Source organism: Cheilinus undulatus, linkage group 23 (assembly GCF_018320785.1).
Source record: "Cheilinus undulatus linkage group 23, ASM1832078v1, whole genome shotgun sequence".
Classification (NCBI taxonomy): domain Eukaryota; kingdom Metazoa; phylum Chordata; class Actinopteri; order Labriformes; family Labridae; genus Cheilinus; species Cheilinus undulatus.
Window position 1 is genome coordinate 8,462,025 of NC_054887.1, and position 5,947 is coordinate 8,467,971.

Sequence of the window (5,947 nt, forward strand, 5' to 3'; positions counted from 1 at the left end):
CAAATAAAGGCAAAAATGAGTAAAAATAGAACAAAAAAAGTGGCGAAACAGGGCAATAGTGGGTGAAGAATGTCAAAAAGGGGTTAAAAAGTGGCATAAAAGGGCAATAATGGGTTAAAAGTGACTAAAAGGGAAAATAATTGTAAAAATAATGAGTAAAGACTGGCAGGAAGAAACAATTGGCAAAAATTGGTTAAAGTGGCAGAAAATGGTCAAAGATTGGAAAAATGTGTTAAATTGGCAAAAGGAAGGGGCAAGAAGTGGTAAAAAAGTGGCAAAAATGAGTGGAAGGTGTCAAAAATGTTTAAAGTGGAAAAAGGGAGAAGAATGGCAAAAATGGGTTAAAGTGGTAAAAATGTTGGCTAAGGTGGTGAGATAGGATTTGGAAAGTAGCAGAAATGGTTTAGATTTGGCAAAAAACAAAACAAAACAAAACAAAAAAAAAAAAAAACAGGTAAGATTGGCAAAAATTGGTTGAAGTGTCAAAAACTAGCATAAAAAGTTGGAAAGGGGGTGAACAATGACAATAATTGCTTTAAAAGAGGCCTGAAATGTGGTAAAATGGATTAAAAAGTGGGGAAATGGTCAGAAAAGGTGGTAAAATGGCATTCAAGAGTGGGAAAAATTGGTGAAATGGGTTGACTGGGGCAGAAAAATAGGCAGGAAGTGGTAAAAATGCATTGAACTGGCAAAAATTGGCAAAACAAATTGTGAAATGTGGATTACATGAGCAAAAATGGGTGTAAAAAGTGGAGTAAAGGGGTTAATTGTGGCAATAATGGGTAAACAGAGGCAAAAATAGGTGGATAGTTGCAAGAATTTTCTTAAAAGTGGCAAAAGGGGCAGAAAAAGTGGTGGAAAGGGGTTTTAAAACTTGGCTTATATGCAGAAGAAATGGGCAGAAATAGATGGAGGAAATGGGATTTAAAAAGTGGCAGAAACAGGTTTAAAATGGCAAAAATTGGTGGGGAAAAGTGATGAAAACAGGAACAAATGTGGCAAGTGGCTAAAATAGGTGCAAATTGTGTGAAACTTATGAAAAGTGGCAAATAAGTGTGGTAAAATTGGGTGGGAAAAATAGTTTAAAAAGTCTTACAAATAAATACTTTCATCATTAGGACCGGATAATAGTTTGACACACTTTCCCCCCATTGAGAACCACTGGGTGAAATGATGCATGAATACATGTGAATTTAGAAAAGTCTTCCATTTTGTCATTCCAGTTAAATTTCTTGTTCTAAATTTGTTTAATACATCTTTTAAATCATTTTCTTCAACTTCCCAACAGCCAAACTACAGAGAAAAAACTTTCATCATCCCCAAGAAAGCAACCTCTCCTCCTGCCAGGCCTCAGGACTTCTGCACCTTCACACCGCTGTCTCCTGCAGACGCTGAGGAGGAATGCCTCCTATTAGACTCCATCGCCTGGCCTGAAACTCCACTTCTGCCCTCTCCTCTAATACTGAATCAGACGAGTGATCCTGCTCACAGCTCCTTCACCGTTCTCCCAGGGAGGAATGGAGGAGCGCTGCATGTAGGAGATCAGCTGGAGGTGCTGATAAAAATACTCGACTACCATGGAAATGCCAAGAAGTCTGGAGGAGATGTCTTAGTTACACGATTACACAACCAGGAGCTGGAAGCAGGTGTGGCCGGACGTGTGGTGGATCACCTTAACGGCTCCTACTCTGCTGTGTTCCCTTTACTCTGGGAGGGAAGAGCACAGGTTGAGGTAAGATTCTCTCAAGATCAACCCAGTCTTTAAAAACGCTCCCTCCTCACAAAAACAAGCAAATAATTTCAAGGTATCTAAAATACAATCTTTTGGCTTAAAAGAGAAAGGTCGTTTGAGTTTTATTTTCCACACTGATTTGACTGCAGTCATTCCCCAGCCTTTTACTTTACAAATCTTTGAAAAGAGTGTAAAACTAGATCAGCACTAATTCAACCTCCTTTTGGCAGGCAGAGACAAAATCATGGTCCACTGGAAAGTTAAGTGGTAATAACTATATTTAATTTAACCTGAATAAGAAAAACTCTTATCAAAGCGACAAGAAAATATAAATAAATAAAATGTATTCTGTAGTACAACATAGCCTTTATACAAATCAGTGGTGGCTGGTGCATTTTTCTTCAGGGGGGGCTAAAAGAAAATCCCAATTTGATTATGTTATGTATGTGAGGTAAAAGATGTTAATACACCGAGAGAGAGAGAAGTTATATTAATATGCCTTTTTTGCATCTGCATTTGTTAGGTTGGTGAACAAATATTAAAATAAGATGGCTATAATAAAGGTCATCAGCAGTTAAATTTTGAACTTATCACAAATTAACATAATTTTGTCATGTATTGAGTTGATAAAGAGCTGATTCAATGTTTATTTTAAATAGAAAAATTTACTAAAGGCATACCAGACCTGAATGCAGCAAAAATTCTTAAACCCACAAAACTATGATCTGTTGATCGACTGACTTACTTACTTCTTAATATTAATCACAGCTTTGTTGCTTCATCCTGATATCTGGCCGGTCTGGTCCAAGCTCTTTAACTCTAAGTTTCTCCTTCAATGTCCTCCTCTCAAAATGCCTTATTCTTAAACACTCGACTAAGTTTTCTTATTGCATTCTGCTAACTGTCTTCCTAGCATCTCTTGATGAGCTAAACAACAAACACAGATGCAATACCTCGCAGAAAGCCAGTATTTACCCTGACGGTGCATGACCTCATCTGTGTGTCTCTAATAACAGAGTGTATCTCTCTGCTGTCACCTGTGGGCGTCTGGCGAGTGGTCAGTGGTACTCCCTGCAGGGTGCAGTCATGTTGCACCCAGAGAGCTCCTATCTCTTGTATTGAAGAGGAGTGAATGGGCACGCATAGGTTTAGAACAGAAGTCAATGGAAGGCTGTGGGCGCAGGAGCTCTGCGCCCCAGGGAGGAAATGAATGAACAGGAAGTAAAAGCAAACACTTAGAACATTCGTGATCTACTGATTTATTTCACATTATACTTTTAAATCTCTTCATAAATCATCTTTATACAGTGCATTATGGAGTTTATCTATATTCATATAAATTTATTGATATTCTAAGCAAATGTTTAAAAAATTATTCATTGAACTTAAGATCTGTCCTCTCTTTGTGGAGAGTCATGGGGGTGGCTGCACCCTAGCGCCCCCTATTGATCATTGCCACTGATAAAAATGTAAACTCATTTTCTTGAAACAGAGTTAGCTTTTAATTGGTAATGATAATGATATGACATCTGATAATGTAGATGGGCACACTGTGAGAAGCGATTAGAAAAGTAATTTGGCTGACATTACTTGGCTTAATTTTGACTAAACTATAATGTGCATAAATGTCAGGTTGCCAGAAAATAAAGTAGAAGAAACTAGACAAACAAGTGGCAAGTGGGGGTGGGGGGTGTTAAAGTATGGAAAAAAGTGGAAAAATTGGGGAAAAGAAACAAAAAAAGAGCAAAAATGGGTTAAAAGTTGAGAAAAGTGTCAAAAAAGACTGGAAATGGCAAAAGGACGTGGCACAAATGGGTGAAAATAGCAATTAAAAAATATATGTAAGAAATGGCAAGAATGGGTTCAAAGTGGAAAAAGGGGGCAAAAATTACAAATACAAGTGTCCAAAATGACAAAAAAATATATGATAAAGGGCAAACAGTGGGAAACTTGGCTAAAAGAAATAGCAAAGAGTAGCAAAGTAGCAAAAAGCATCAAAAATAGGCAGAGAGTCACACTAATGGAGTCAAGTGGCAAAGAGATAAAAAACAGGCAAAAAGTGGCAAAAAAAGAAGTGGCAAATGGGTGAAATTTACAAAAATGGCAAATATGGACAAAATGTGGCAAAAAATGGGTAAAGAATGGAAAAAAGTGGAAAAAAGTAATGAAAATTAGCAAAAAGGGGCAAAAAATGGGTTAAAGGTGGACAAAAGGGACAAGAAATTACAAAAGGGTCAAAATTGGGAAAAGTATAAAAAGGGCCAACAGTTGGAAAACTAGGTTAAAAGAGGCAAAAAGTCGCAAAAATGTGTTAAGGTGGCAAAATAATGGCTAAAGGTTTCAAAAAACAGCAGAAAAGGGCATAAATTGGCAAAAGTGGCACAGATGGAATAAAGTGGCAAAAAGAAGCTGCAAAAAGTGGCAAACAATTACAGAAATGGGGCAGTGACACAAATGGGTTAATTAGCAAATAGAAGTGGCAAAAGAAAGAGGCAAAAAATGGCAAATGAAAATGGCAAACAAAACAAAACAAAAACAATGTAAAAAATGATAAAAATAGGTGAAAGTGGCAACAATGGGCTAAATTTGGCACAAAGTGAGTTAAAGTGGGCAAAAAGAGTTTAAAGTTGCAAAAAGTAGTAAAATAAAAAAGGGGCAAGAGGGTGATGCACAGAGACATAAGAGGAGATGCAGAAAGACTGCAGAAGGAGAGGTAGATGCAGAATGAGAAGAGAGGCAAATGCAGAAAGACAAAAAGGGGATGCAGATGCAGAAAGACTGAGGAGGGAAAAAAGAGAGAGTGTTGGTTGATTGGAAACATTGTAAATGCTGTAAATGGATCTTAAGTTTGTCTCCATAAAACCCTTGATAATGTGCTTAATGAAATGGACTGCAAGTGCTTTTAATGACTGAGCATAACTTGACTTTGTGAAAACTCTGTTCTGTCAGGTAACGCTTGTTCACCCGAGTGAGGCTGTCACAGTTCTGCGCAGACTGACCAGAGAACAGCCAGACAGGATTTACTTCCAAAGCGTCTTCTCCTCAGACTCCATCTCTGAAACTAAAATCTGTAATGTTTACGTCAAACCTACGAGCCACAGTGCAACTTCACTGACCTCCATACCGGTGATCCTTGGTTCTGCTACAAGCCAAAAAATCTGAACTGTGATGCCAGGATGAGCCATACATTTGAGGATTCCAGAAAAAACTCAAGGCTAATGAGCAAAATCTGTTCCAAAGGTGAGGGAGCACATAAGATTTCTTTAATTTGACTTGTAATGACCTTTCATGATGTGGGACAATGCAAAGAAGATCTTGGTGACGTATCGCTGCCACGGTCCTCCTCTCCGTTTTGCCGTCCCAACCAGCCAGCTGCGTTACATTGCCAATGAACTTGATGGGCGAGTCGGTGGCTCCAACACAGTTGTAGCTGTTAGCATCTGGTCCCACTTGGGCACTTTCCCAGTAGAGATCTACATCAGACGGCTTCAGAGCATCCGCAAGGCAGTGGTCCGTCTGTTGAATTGTGCTCCAGGTACACTGGTGGTCATCCGGACTGCAAACCTGAAAGCGCTTACGCTTTATGAGACGTTAACCAACAGTGACTGGTACTCGGTTCAACGGGACAAGGTGCTCAGAGCTATGTTCAATGGACTCAATGTGAGGATGGTGGATGCCTGGGAGATGACCCTGGCACATCACCTGCCACACAACCTTCACCCACAACCTCCCATCATTAAAAATATGATTGATGTCCTCTTGTCCTACACATGCCCCTAACTGGGCTGGTAGCTGTGCACTTAGTCAATGAGAGAGTTTGAAAAAAATCAAATGAACACTTGTGAGTTTCTGTTTAGCCTCTCGTTTTTGGTCAAATGTTTTTTTAGTACTACTCCTTAAATACTTCCGCTCACAGTAAGCTGGAGTGTTTTCAGACCAAAATTTATTGTTTTCTGATAGGAGGCCGGGGCAAACTTGGCACCAGATTATATTTTTGGCAACTAACATGCTTCTTTTTTTTTTTTTTTTTTTTACATGTTTTATGAAGGTACATCATTCCCTGTACAGGCCATGGTCCATTTTCCCTTTGTGTGTGCTCTGTGGGCTGCATGCTTTCTTTTACTGTCATTTGCAAAGTTTAGCCTGGGCAAAAGAACAGACAATCCCTTAGTAGCCCCCAGCCTATATGTACATTACATATGCTAAAACTGAAAG

At 38.9% G+C, this 5,947-nt stretch overlaps 1 pseudogene; it reads left to right on the top strand.

The window, feature by feature from the left end:
* Window positions 1–355: 355 nt before the first annotated feature.
* LOC121505773 lies at window positions 356–5,512 on the top strand (annotated as a pseudogene).
* Window positions 5,513–5,947: the final 435 nt, after the last annotated feature.